Genomic DNA, 15,273 nt, shown 5'->3' on the forward strand with positions numbered 1-15,273 from the left:
TATTTCAAAATAGGTCACTAGTCAATGAATGATAAATAAACCTCGTATTGAAAATAATTTTAGTGTTTAGTGTTTGTTAATTTTAGTTCACGCTAAAAAAGATGGCCATATACTCAAATATTTAGTAAGTGGTTGTGTCTGAATATGTTTAATATTTTTATGATTCTAGTTCATAACTTGATGATACATTGATTTGTATTAACTTTATTGACTAAAAAAGTCAAGAATTGAACGATGTGAAACGATTTTCGTAAATTCTCGTCGTGTTATCGTGATATTTTAGTCTTGAGCTTACCGTCGGATTTTTTACACAGAGTCACGTGTCTTATAGTTTTCTTAATTATTTCACGGACATGAATTGTGGCTAGGTAATGTATTTTTGGTGCCCAGCGCAGTTTCATTCAATTCCGAACATTACACTGAATCTTAACAAAAGAATTACATGGTTACAGGTCCTAGTAGTTTCCTTGTATCTAATGCTCGCGCCTATGAGGCTGGTTGCTAGCAGTTGTACACAATAGAATACACATAGAAAATTCAAAACCAAAGAGCAGAGCGAATAATCCATGAATAATAGTCTGCGTTCCTTGTAATTGTTTGCGTAAGTATATTAAGATTATGTGGAAAATTAATTGCTTCATGAACTATATCATGAACAGTTTCACGAGCTCGACTGTCATGAATCGATTAAAAAATCGATGAATAATAAAGTACGTTCCAGTGAAATTGATTACGTGCAAATATTAAGATCAGGCACATTATCGTAAATTTCATTAACTATATCTTGAAAGTGGAGGTGTTGTTTTGAATTTGTGGACCATTCCACGCGCACGAATGTTGAATTGTAACTTATATTCTCGCAATTATAACCAGTTTACGACGCAAGAATGAATCCATGAATTATATTCCGAGTGTCGTGTAATGATTTTCGAGAAAATATCAAGACTTTGTTAATTATGTGCTCTAATTCACAACCACGAATACCAAATAAAGATCAACATGTGATAAATCATGAATCAGTTAATGTCATATATTTGGATCATATACAATGTTCCTAGATTTGTGGATAAAATTATGAGTCAACGATTTTCGAGTTCGCGAATTGTCGGCGTGAGAAAAATGAGTCGATGGCGCGCCGCCGGTCTACCTTTCGGCGTCGGCGTTTGTTAAAATTTACCGGCGGCGCACAGGTCTAATGTGCAATATTGTTTAATATGCATATGTGAAAAGATAATTACGCGCATTTGGAGGGTGTTTGATGGACTTTCTCCAAATGGCGATCTCCTCATTCTTTATTTCACGTAGACCATATAGGTCAGATGAAAAATAAATAAATAAATAAATAAATAAATAAATAAATAAATAAATAAATAAATAAATAAATAAATAAATAAATAAATAAATAAATAAATAAATAAATAAATAAATGAATAAATAAATAAATAAATAAATAAATAAATAAATAAATCAATAAATAAATAAATAAAACAAGACCCACATTCTTAACACCTCAAGCCAAAAACAAGAGCCCACGTTTCTCACAGCTAATGAAAACCAATCTAATACAAATCTTTAACAGCGATCTACAACCCTCAGAACAAGACCCACATTCTAAACACCTCAAGCCATAAACAATTAAATCCCAGTGCCTAAAACAAACTTGCCTTCCGCATCGGCACAGCCAGTCCGATACAACATTTACATACAAAGCTAAAGAGTATTCCGCACAGCGACCAAGGAAAATAAAAACAGGACACGACCACGGTAACATTGAAAATGCAACTTTTTCAAAAGCGCGCAACATAATTCGCGAAGAACTAGAATGGAAACTATATAGCCTTCAGTAAAAACATTTTGAAACCTTGGGACATTCTAGCCCACTTCCCGCTTCCATTGTAACATATAGTACAACACCATTCTCTCTGCTAAGCTTTTAAACTAATCGATTATTTCAATTAATCAATCATCTCTTGGCATCAATCGATTACAATAAGCAACTCTGTGAAAAATACAAAATACATTTAGCTCTCTCTAAAGAAAATATTTAGTTTTGCAACGAAATATGAAGTATCATAACAATATTACCCAAAAGTAATACAAACTTCTTATTACAGAAATTGCAAAAGCTTCGATAGGATTTGGTAACCAAATGATATGTGGTGAACAGAACAGTTGTTCAGATCACGTCAGCGTTGCAATGAAGATGGCGAGAGGAGCAACGACTAGCAACGTAGCAGTGTAGGGCTTCGGGTCGCCGAGGCGTCGATGAACCAGAAGTCACACTTCAACCGAAATCATCGGACCGACCTTGACACTCGACAAGTCAGTCCGCTGAAGAAAGATAAAGGAGACCAGCAGGCACGATCGGAGTAGGCTAGACCCACCGACTGAGCGCACGTATCATCGACGATAGGTCGTCGGGGCTCCTGAGAACCGGAAATCATCCTACATCGGGAATCGCAGGAATGACTACGGCACCTAACCGATCAGCATCGAAATAACGGTTTCGAGGGAACTTTCGATGTCGGCATATTTTGCCGTCGGCGTAGGCTAAGCCCAACGCTGGGTACTAGTTCGAGTAGATCGTGATATAGTACCGGCAAATGGTCGACCCGGCCTGTGAAACTCCCCTCACCTCCCCCCCCCCTCCACCCAGTATCGCTGGATCGACCACGGCATCTGCCAGGCTAGTATCGGTTTCGGATGATCTTCCGCTGCCACGGGACTCTTCGTCGGAGTAGGAAAGATCCATCATCGGGGACTATTCCGAGTAGTCCGTTGTGAATCGCCGGCGTCGGAGACTACGTTGAGTAGCATCGAACGCGGCACAATACCAGAATAGGGCACAATACCAGTCATTGGTGCACCAATGAACCGGAAGCCACTCTCTAACCGGAAGCCACTCTCTAACCGGAATCGCTGAATCGACCACGGCAACTAAATGGTCAACGAATAGAGGAGCGCATGTACAATATCATTCCGTGCATGGATCTGACGGAACAGAACAATATATATCTGAACCACGCGTCATGTTTTGCACTAAATAAAGGCAATTAGGCCATTGTAGTAATTCGACCGCGAGTGGCGAGTACGCTGAGAATCAAAATCCAATCAAAGCCGCTCTAAGCACTTTTTTACAGAAATATTAAAGAAAGCCACGTCTCACCACGACAAATCGTTATGCTCTCTTGGTGCGGGAAGAGTATGACTGACGATTCCCATCGTAAGACACCTGTTACTACTCCTGTAGTCGAACGAGATTTATTTGTTAAAGTAAAACATTTGTTATGAATGACCGAATATAACAGCTACAGGAAGCGCTGACACAAAACCGAAGCAAACAGCTCTAGGTCTTGTAAATTTGAGAGCTTCCATCGTTTCAAGAAACACAAAAAGGGGGTTATCTTCTCGCTGATAAACGATCTAACTTTCTTCATGGTCTTTGCTACAATTTCAAAGAGGTGGCCTCCCGAGCAAACGAAAAGCCCATAATACACCCATGCTCATGGGGTTTGTCATGGGTGTTTGAAATAGGTTCAACCCATGAAAACACCAACCATCACCATGGTCCGGTTGATCCCATATAAAATACCATATGTTGGCGTATTTATGGGTTATTGAGACCATTTTATGGTGTCTTGATGGTTGTGAATTTTGGCACGAACCATGTTTAAGGTCTTTTCAAGGGGCTATGTGGTGTTTGAACCCATGAGTATTTGCTCGGGCTGCTTTACTGCCCATGATCAAATATTTGTCCCTTTTTTGTTGCTATGCAACTATGAAAACGAGCGTTAAGTTTGCAACAATTTTCGCTATTTTCAATTGTAAGTCATTGCAGTTTGTTATTTAATCTTCTATCAACTTTAGATTTGATTTCAATGCTATTTATTGTGAATGAATCTAGTCCCATTCAGATAGGGCGTTGCGTACTCTTTTGACACTGTTGGTGGAATTTCAGTTTAGTGCCTCATTTTCAATTCGACTCACGAACAGTAATTTCGCGTGCACAGCAGGCTTGTTATTTGCTCATACAATCTGCCACAAAGAGCGAAACACACCGATGAAAAATAGAGCAGCACAAAAACACTGCGATGTGCAGAACGACCGCACAAAGAGAAACTTAAAAACGAAAAAGAGAAAGATCTGTGCTCCAAGAGCTGCACAATTTCGCGCAAAGAGTCACTTTGAAGAGCCACTTTTATGTGCCTCCCCTCACTGGCAAGCAGGTAGGAAGGCGAATCAAACTACAATTCGGATAAAGATTGATCGGAAGAATGTTTTTAAAATGTTTTTTTGGTTGCCTTCTCTGCTTTCGTGTGCGCGTAGGACCGAGATTCACACTAAAGAGCCTCCTTATTTTTACTTTTTGAGGTGTGCAGCCATTGGGTAGAATGCACGTATGTGAGCAACACACATCGGAGTGAAGAGGTTATGGTGAAAGAGAAGAGCGGTGGTTCGCATGGAAAGTGCAAAGAGGGTTTTTTTATTCTTCTCTTTATTTGCTCTGAGGTGCATTACATCCCTGATGCACAGCACATTTATCCTACTTATTGTAATAATCATCCTTCTTTATTTTATACAGCAGATTTCAGCGTGCCTCTAAGCTTGGCGCCCTTGGCGTGGGTCAACCTGGCCAATCAAGCAGTACAGGTCTGCATAGCCCATTGGCCAACCAGCTCAATGAACATTTTGTAGCTGGTTTGCTTCGTACCAAATCGTACTTTGTTTAACCGAAAACCCCAGCCTAAAGTACTTACCAGAATACATCTCTGAATTTCTCTCTGCTCTGCTGACCCGGGACCGCCGATGCGCCCACCATGCTCACCAAATCCTCCGGTAAAATGTCTTCCTCTTAAGTTTTCTAAATCACCCAGTGGAGTAATCTACCCAATTACCTCCTCTGTCACACGGCAGTTAATCATTATGATTCTTCAACCATATGATTTCCTTCTGATACTCATGGGGTTTTCGATTGGTTGACACCGGTGTAGTGGAGTGCACTGGAACTGCTCCATTTTTGCACTTTCTAGCAGAAGTGCAGAAAACTGGGTATGTTCCATTGATACTTCTGCTAGAGAGTGCAAAATCAGTGCACTCCATTACACCTGTGCACATCAATCGAAAATCCCATCAATTAGATTCGGTGTTGGGAATCTGTCGTAAGCTGCGCGAGTCGATGGGCTGTTTAGCGCACTACTATCAAACCCTGATTCGCCATTTAGATGTTTGTCATAATACTGTTTCCACCGCCTTATAGCTCTTCTATAAGCCTATTCTTAGTTATCTTGTCTGAATACCTTTTTTCTGATTCGTGCTTGTTTGTATCGTTTCTTGTTCACCCTCGCATGGTGCTGCATCATTCTCGCCTTTGCCGTACCTGTGGTGCTTCGTAATTTGCTACCTTCATAAGTTGCTCTAGCCATCAAGAGTAGTCACACCGACCTATTCTTCCGTTGGTAGTGCCGTTCCCAGCTTCTGCACGTATTTCCGCAGCACCATCGTAGCTACCAGATGTTGAGCCTCGGCGTCCATGCTCACGAGTGTTGTACTAACATTTCTGTGGTTGTGAAGATCACGCATCGTTAGCCGTTGTCGTTCATAACGGAGTGCAGACTGTTCGGTTCGTTCACCGGTTTGTACCTGCTGACCTATCTGGGCGTTTATGTCGACGTAAATCAACTGAACATCCCGTCGTGAGAAGCTGTCATAGAAACGCTCCAGATCCGCCTGCATCTCTGTCGTTCGCTGGTCTCGCTTTGTGTGGGCAGTGAACGTTGAAGATACGGTAGTTGAAGAAACGGGCTCTTGCTTATCACTACACACATTTTTTGCTGTTACTTGAGCAAGCGTCTGGTAGAATGCTAGCATTTTCACCTTCTCTCCTGCCGAGCAAAGTTTCTGCAATGCTACGACCCCGAAGTTACGAGTTAACAGTCCGTCGTGCAAAATTCGGTCGATCTCCAGGAAGCTAAGCGGCATACAGTTCCAAATTTCATATAGCACTTTTTTCGTAGCATGACTTAATTGATCCGATCCGTACGCAAAGCTGTGTTTCCAGACGGCTTGTTACACCTGCACAAAACTTCTGTCTGGCTGGAGGTTTCTCATTTCGCTACTGAAGGTGACGATAGCCCACAGATTATCCGTTGTGTGTCCAACAAAAACAAAACAGGCCGACCCGGGAACCCGCAAATTCAAAAGTGTATAGCTATGCAAATTTTTAATCGATTTAGGACACTTTTGGATGTTTTGAATTCAGGAAATCATCCACTTTTAGAATCAGTGAAATTGAACACGACGAATATATCTGGTTAATCCCGCTAATCCGGATTTCCGGAAGGATATTCCAGTACGGAACGGTCACCCAGGGCCTTGCGGGTACCTGCTCCGGAAAGAGCGTGGCGGGGTCAATTATATTATTATACATTTTATATCCCAGTATTGGAGCTTACCTCCAGAAGTCCGAATAACCGTGAACCATATGCATTTTTACAAATTCTACAACTAGTTGACTTCTGGAATTCAAAATATCCAAATGTAGATGGAGAAAAAATGCCATAGCTACGAGTATTTCGGTTTCGGGGGTACTCGGGTACTCTGACCGGCTGTTACGGTTTAAATAAATCCAAAAGCCCTTCTTCAAACCCCCGATCATTGTTTCATTAGTTTTCTCCCACAAAAGCAATTCTTGGTATTATTCTCAGATGTCACTAAGTTGCAATTTCCAGTTTGGGAAAGAGTACTGGAGTTTCATGAATTAAAATCTGCAAAGGAGTTCGCTGTCGGACATATAACGGTTAAGTGCAATCTTGTGAACAGAGTTGTAAACTCGCTTTGCTCACCGTGATTAATACAACGCTGCCGCAAAACTACTTGGTCTAGTTTGAATACGTTTTATTCTGTTGATTCCAAATTGATAAAAAAGTGTATTCATTTCATTATTGAAAGTTTAATAAGAAAAATTCGATTTTAGGTGCTACATATGCACCATTGCAGAAAACTCTATTAGACAGCGCCGGTGGTTGAGTAGTAAGCGTGACCGCCACTCATTCCAGTTGGCCTGGGTTCAATTCCAGCCGAGGTCGTTGAGATATTTCTGAGGTGAAAAAATCTGTGGTCACGTCTTCCGTCGGAAGGGAAGTAAAGCCGTTGGTCCCCCGGTCCATGAAATTGGTGGATCGATATTTAGTCCAGGTAGTGGAATTACCTCTCTGACGTCGGTAAAGAAGAAGTAGATCCAACTTCTATACTCTTACTAACAAAAATATCCTCCTCCCGTGATACTTGTGGAGTGCGCAGTAGTATATACGGCCTCTAGTAAAAGCAAGTATCGGACTAACAATTCCTTCAATTTCCTTCCGCGATCTACGTTCGGGCCTGGCCGGTGTCGGTATTGATCAAAAACACTTTAGGATTACAGGGAGTTGCACATTGAAAGAAGTTTCGCTCTCCTCAAGCATAATTATCTACTGATACCCTGTGCAACTTCAGCTAGTCCCGATCGATAACGAAGTAGCAGCCAGGGGTGGTCGCGCAAGCTCAAGCTCAAGCAATACATGCACCATTGCGGAAAACTCTATTAATGAGATAGTTTGGTTAGTCAGAACTATGTAAGAGGGCGGCAAATTTAACTCTTAGCCCCGAGCGGCAAAAAACCATATTATACCTTCTATTTGAGACTACACACCAAAAAAATCTGAATTGCACGTAATTGCAAACATGAAATAATTCAACAAACCGTAATTTACGAAATGGCGGAACATTACCGTGTTCCGTTTAATTTTACATGAAACATATACTTTACATACGCAATAACATAAAATTACACTTCCTACCATTCAGAACTGCCTACCATTCAGAAATTAAACGTCATGTAAAATTGAAATCAAACGTAAAACTAAGTCATTTTTGATGCTCGTATATGTCAGGGTCAGGAGACGTAAATTTACACTGTTTTTTCTAGGTGTGTAGGTTAGTAAAAATCGGTTCAGTTATTACCGAAGTGGCTTTAGTTCTGGAAGATGCCAGGAACTCGGGACTTCCGCAATTTTCGATAGTGGACAATACATTTCAATAATCATTGATTCACCATGGTCGTTGATGGAGCATAACTCATCATCATGTCTTACCACCGACGCCGGCGACCATGCGATAGACTTGGATGCATCGCTCAACTCCTACCAGCAGAAGGCAAAGGATTCTTCGGATTTCCTTTCGACATAGTGACAACTTGATAAAATTGCCTGAAACTAGAAATTAATTAAGATTTATAAAGCTTAGATTTGAAGTTAACCAAAAAAAAAATAGAAAAAAGTTGAATCTCGGAGAATGGCATATTATGTATTTTCATAAAAAATAAAGTCAATCCGTTGAATAGTTTTTGAGTTATCGTATCCGTCAATTTAAAAAATGCTGTTTCGGAGAACGATGAGGCTCTGTGCCACACCTGAAAAATGGTTACGGAAACATCTGCCGTTCTGGACGAAGGATATGTGAACATCGTCCAGCGCTGATCTTAAGTCATGGGATTATTCAGTATGGTACGTCATGAAAGCCAAGACTTATTTGAAACGCGTCTCAAATAAGCCAGCCTCAAAATAGCTTTGGCCAGTCCATGGAGAGATGTGGACCCGAACTACATTATTAGAACCTTTCGTGCGTTTCAGAAGCTTATTGAGGTCATAGTTGTGGCAAATGCAGAATCGATCGATGATTAACCTACTTTGAGATTTGAAGAAGCATTCATCTTAGATGATTAAAAAAAATTATACACCAAAACTGACATTCTTGTTTTTTTTTATTTTTGCATTGTTCAATGGTGCAAACAATATCACGCACTCGGTAAACAGTACTTTTGCGTACAAATTTTTTGGTCAGTATTTCATACAACCATCATCGCACAAAAAATATTTCGGTATTTCGTTATACGGAAGAATACGGATCGAGCACAAGTATCGATTCATTTTATTGTCAGCTGTTATTTTGGTACACTCATGAAAGAAAGGCTATACACTCAGTCCGAAACTAGACTATTTTAACTGAAACCAGGTAGTTTTAAAATTAATTTGAGAAATGTCTTGTTTTGGATGTGTACTGAATTGTATGTGAGCAAAATTACATTGGCTCGATTTTCGCAAACTATGGCGCCACAAAAAACAACATCCCGAACAACGTCTCAATTTCCATAAAACTTTGGACAATTTTCACAAAAATCGGAAAAAAATTGCCCCGTGATACGGTTAAGCTGTAATAATCCAAATCTAAATGTTATAAATATTTGTATCAATATTCTTTTTATGATATCCATTATAATATAACTTCAGATCATTCCGAAAGCCCGTACAGAATAAATAGTTGATTTCATCAATTATCTACACCCTAGAGGACTGACCATAGCTTACAATCAATCATTTCATTTTCACTCGAGTGTCAATTTAAGAATATATGAGAAAGGTATAGCTACACGACTGAGTGAATGAAGTTTGGGTTTTGCCAATGGAATCACAATCCCAAATAAAATATAATGAACGAAATTCCATCTGAACGTCACGTACACAATCAACCACCGAAACAGCAACGTTTGCCTCATCGCTACACAAACAGCTGAACAATTATTTTCCGAGCCAAATGAAAAATCATTCTCCCAACTTTATTCTTTTGTACTAATTTTTCTTTTTATTCTCTGTTTCGCTTTTCCAGACTTCCCGGTTAACGCGCCCACACTCAGACCGTCGATCCCATTTACGAGCTGTGTACGAGAGAGATAAACTGGACAAATAAAAATAATACCTACCTACACGAGAGCACTCATATTACGCTGCGGGAACCGCAGCAATGGATGCTGGTGGTTGAGGAAAAATACGAGATTCGCCATTTGCGACGAAGGAAAAATTAACGAGATGGATTATGTTCCGCAAGCGTGGTTAACGACGGCATATGTATATTCGTTTGCGGGCTTGTTTTTCAGTATTTTCCCCATTCGTCCCTGAAACTCTGTAATAACGGCAGCTACAGCAACAGCAACAGCAGCATCAACACGGCGGGGTTCGCATGACATTTTACTAATTAATCTTTATCCGCTACGGATTGGGTGTATTTCACGAAGAATATAATTGATAGGAGTGCGCTCTTGGGAACGTACATAAACTATGTCACGTGTTAAAGGGAAGGGATTCCTTTGACAGAGATTGTCATTGAAATGGTGCATAGCAGTGGCGCCTATGTTTGTTTGGAAGATATAATTAACATTTCCGAACTTTCGTCACTCCACACTTTGCCAGCATGAGAAACCTGTAGCGCTGGTCTCCATTATGATTGTATTCGTGAATAAACATCATCGTGAAGAATCTTCAAATAGCACGTTTCCTTCAAAAAATAAACGGTTCATTGCAAGACAAAAGTGCAAATCTACACTTTACGTGGTCCATTATGATACAAACAATTTAATATGAATTCATTGGCATACTCTCAGTAACACGATGTATGTTTCTTTCTCTTACGAAATATTTAAAGTCCTAGTTGTAAAGTTTTCCTTGAGTTTTTTTTTATTAGTCAATTAATATTCATTTATGCCTCAAAAGAATTCTATGTAGTCAAATGTAGTAACCATAATTTACATCTGTAATCTGTAGCTTGTAGCTAACTTTTGTCGATGAACATAAACAAAATTTAGTTGATCATCGGAGATTTAATTCTTATGCACTAAGCGCGCGATGTGACAAGAGTTCAGACAAATTTGTTATATTTTATTCTAGAATTTCTGTTATAATTTTGTTAGTTGATTCTGATCGGGCATGGGCGAATGATGTCATGGCGAATTCAACTCATTCGTCCGCTCAATTTCACGCGTTTTCTCCACAAGTAACTTGTAAGATTTTCTCGAATTGGCCGAAAAGATAACAAAGTACGTTTTTCACCGATAGAACTAGGTACTGCAGTGTGAAAGGGTTTCACTGACTGCCCTAGGGTATACGAGCCCTTATTCATCTCATTAGTCAGGATGTCATATTATTTCGTCGATAACTCGGTTAACTGCCACTGAATTGCCCTTAACCCTCCGGAAGTCGCGCTTATGGCACACTGAACAAGCAGCTGCTGGTTCCCTAAGACGATTTCACTAGATTTTCAGAGCAGCGTGCACTCAGTGCACTAGCGCGACTGCCGGAAGATGGAGGGGTTATATATGTTGAGGTCGGCCAAAAAATCGAATTTTTTTTATTCTTCTATCGTCAGGTTTATGTTATCTCAAATTTTTATAGAGATCAGAGCAGTAGACGCAAAGTTATAGCGTTTTTCATCTTATACTAAGTTCACACTACGAGTTAAAACGTGTTTAACGCTATCTTGATAACATTTTTATTGTTGCTAATTATTATAACATGTTTTAACTCTGTAGTGTGAGCATAGTATTACTCCCTTACGGAGGCGTGGCTTATACTTGATACTTAAAAAGTGATTATCTCGAAATCATGTTTTCCCATAAACATATTTGCGGTGCCTACGATTGCCGAAAAAGTTTTCAACCGATCTCAAAACTTTTTTTTAGGTTGTTCGTAATTTAACTGCCGTGTCCTTGAACGATTCCATTTTTCGTTAAAATTTTCATATTATTGTTATGATTTTTTAAATATTTTTTTCAGGTGAAAATCGTGTTTTTTTTTGGAAAAGTCGTCCCCGTTTCCAAAAAGAAGAATTTTATTTTTAATCAATCGTTCAAGGATACCACAGGTACATATACTAATGATTTTTTTTAGTTTTATGCTTTCAGTTGACCTGTTGGACTGGAATCGTAGTCACAGAAAACTTCTTTGAAAAAACGCGTTTTGCGAAAATTACTATAACTTCGACAATTATTATTATTTTTTTATGTTCTCAAGTGGATTTTGCAAATTGGACATTGTACTACGCTAGACGTATAACGTATAGGCCCAGGAACTACCGAGAGGTAGTTCCTGGGAGGAACGATGGCGGAGCCCAATGGAGTTTAGTCGGTATTAATGGCAGCGTCACCATTCGAGCCCGACACGCCCCCAGTGCACCCCGTGCGGTAGATTGGACCCTACCAACAGCACGTGTACTGGGCTAGGACGTAAAAGTCTTCTCCATTGAAAAAAAAAAGACGTATAACAAGTATTTATAAAAATATGGCTATATACCTTTACAAAAATTCAAAATTTTTCCGTTTTTCCCGCATTTCAACATATATAACCCTTAAATAGGTTTCAACATCGTTGCTTCATTTCTAACAAGCAACACAAAGAAAAATATAATCTTGTAAATGTAAAATACTAGCGTTTGAGCGAAGTAAAAGCCAAGTAAAATGCTCCCTAACCCAATCAAAATGAAATAAGAAAATTATAACAGAATTTTCGTTTTAAACTGTGTTATAAATTTGGTTTCGTTAGTAGTTAAAATAACAGAAATTCATAACAAATATCGACACGAGATATAGATTTGATAGATTTTTAGGAGCTTTTGATCGGGTTCAACGTCATGTGAAATTAAAATCAAGCGTACAAGTATGTCAGGGTCAGGAGATGTAAAATTACGTGATTTTTTCAGTTTGCATACTATTTAGCTGAAACTGCTAAAAAAGCTCGGTGAATTTTTACCTCACCAAAGACATCGCACAACACAGCCTCTTTTTTATCTTTTAAAGCAGGCTACTTCCTTATAAACATAACAAATGGACAAAAGAAATAAATATCCTTCAAAATTGGTTCTGGTTCTCCCCACACCATATGGTGTTCCTATTATGTAACTTTTCAACGACGCGTCGCGAAGCTTATCAAACTGTATGAGGGTTTCCTGGAAATAGCAAAAACTCGTTTAATGATTCAAGAAATTTTGATTTGCGGCAGATTGAACTTAATTTTGCGATCCCTTCTTTTCCATCCATCGCGGGGCGTTCTGCATTTCTGGTCCATTGGATACGGCTTGTCGCCATGGTTATTGTTACTTGTCGCGAGCTTCAAGGATTGCTCTGTAATTAGGTTTGTCATGGCAGCGTGACAAGTACCGTAAAACAATTTCGGTAATGGATTATTCATGGCATCTTCGACAGCGGATTGGCAGTGGGTGGATTACCGGATAAGTGGGGGAAGGAAACGATCTTCGTCGCTTCTTTTACACGTAGGGTGTACAGTGACCTTTTTTGACCAACTTATCCTCCCGTCTATGGGTGGCCCGATGGAATGGGAAATAAGGAAATAAAATGATTCGAAACAGTTTTGAAATGAGACTGCTGCTATCACATTTTCGTTTTTTGCTAACCAAATACAAATGAGAATAGCACTGTTTCTGCAATGTTATGCTGCTAGTCTGCTTGGGTAAAGTCGAACAGGAATCTTTTCTACTGATAATTTTCTTTGTTTAGTTTACCAGTGGGGGATTCTTTTAACTAACGGAACATTAAAAGAAGAAAGTGTAATTTGCGAAGGAAGATCCTTTAATGCAAAATAGCGGGCTGGATATAAACCGTCTTCTTTAGATTTTCGGTAGTTTAATTATTGTTATGTTCTTCTAAAATTTCGATGATGATAATATTTACATTAAACAGAGGATTCATCCTATCGGACGCAGGGTTGCTTCCGCAGCTGGATTTAAGATGGCTAATCTCGTTTTTGATATTACAGAACTGTGAGTCTGTGCTGATATTTTCTAACCTGTAGGCAATTAGGATTAGTTTTTGTTTTCGTTTCCTCGCGATTTTTCTGTTGAAAGTTCTCTTAGCCTTGTCTGGATTAGAGGCAGGCTGGAGCAAATCAAGAAAAAATAGGGTGGAGAGGGGGCGTTGGATCTCAAGTTCGAAATGAACATTGTATACTATTTAATACCGGGATTCAGATAACTTCTGCTGCATGATTCTCGGGAATGGAAATCTTCTAATCTAAATATTCACTTGTTAGAGAGCGGACCCAGCGTTTTTGTAGCGGTATCTACAAAAACGCCTGAGTTGATCTAACTCCGGGCGAAGTCGGAAAACTCCAGGCCGCACAGTGGCTGGATGCTGGCCAAAACCTCAAAAATTTATTTTTGAAATATTGATATTTTATATTTTTCCTAAATTTCTCATGTATTGAATGATGTATATTCAAAATTTTATGATCATTGGATAAGAACATGATTTTTGACATGAGTTTAAACGTAGCAAAGTCCGGACTTTTTAATGATTTGCAATTCCGAAACCACCATTGCTCTGTTCACTTCAAATGCATGTTGCTCTTTTGATTTTGGTCCAATTTTAGCACCACTGGTTTCATTGTGTAGAGGAACGAAAGAACTTCGTTAGTGAATAAAATACATTTGGTAGATTTGCTTAGAACTATGACTTTTTAGTTTAAATATGTTTGAGGTGGTCAGATCAAAAATACTTTTTTTCACTCATGTATACTGTACAAATTTCGGAATCATTTCGGAACGGTCACATAGTATACATTCTATGGGAAATAACCTCTACTTTTCAAATATCATGGTCTCGTTCTGCGCCTAGGTGCGCAAAATTTTTTAAGGAGATTTTTAAGCTTTGTTGCTGATATGGAGGCGCATGGTGCTTTGTGTAAAATAGTTGAGAAATCTACAGTAAACCAACACGTTATACAATGGATTTAAAGTAGTATTCTTCATTTTTTATGATATTGCTGACATTGGTGAACAGTAACGAAAAATCGATCATGAAAACAGGATCATAGTTATAAGAAAGGTTCAATGACACTGTATGGAAAAATGCATTTAATATTTTACGACTTTTGACATCAAAAATGAGCTCAGCACCTCAAAATTAGCTTAAATTGTGATTTTCAGCCAATTTAGGTAACATTTGAGGTTTTGTCCGACTTTTGTTTGAAGACCCGCCACTGTGGGCCGCTCTGTTTAACAGCGAGGGCCTGTAGAGAAGACTGGAGATACATGTTCCCCTTTTTAATTTTTCAATCCAACTCGGTGAAATGATAAATATACTAAGTATTTTTTGTCGTTTCATATAGTTTCTAGGGATGACTGTTAATCATAAAAAAATTACATGGAAATATTACACTGGTCAGCTGTGAGCATTTCTGGAAAACAAAAAAAACTCCTTAGATTAGTGGAGACTTGATCCCTAATTTGGGACACGTGATTCCTCTTTGAAGCGTATTTAAAAGAGCATGTAGAGTAATAATCCTATTTTTGCCATGTTTCTTTTATCACCCTAACCATCTGAAGCCTTTGGTTAGAGCAGCGTCTGCCATCTTTGCTTAATGCATTGGTTAAAATGGTATTGTGATAATTGGGGTA

General features: G+C 39.0%; 1 protein-coding gene across 3 annotated transcripts in view; it reads left to right on the plus strand.

Annotated features, from left to right (window-relative positions):
* LOC131677840 (hemicentin-1) overlaps nt 1-15,273 on the plus strand; it is a 446,898-nt gene that overhangs the window by 147,381 nt on the left and 284,244 nt on the right. Inside the window, exon 2 of one of the 3 annotated variants that reach the window (XM_058957904.1) lies at nt 9,700-10,044. The exons of the other annotated variants lie outside the window; for them this stretch is intronic. The gene's annotated coding sequence lies outside the window, so the exon portion shown is untranslated. The remainder of the gene's footprint in view (nt 1-9,699; nt 10,045-15,273) is intronic. 3 annotated transcript variants of the gene reach the window in all.

This window comes from Topomyia yanbarensis, chromosome 1 (assembly GCF_030247195.1).
Source record: "Topomyia yanbarensis strain Yona2022 chromosome 1, ASM3024719v1, whole genome shotgun sequence".
NCBI classification, from domain to species: domain Eukaryota; kingdom Metazoa; phylum Arthropoda; class Insecta; order Diptera; family Culicidae; genus Topomyia; species Topomyia yanbarensis.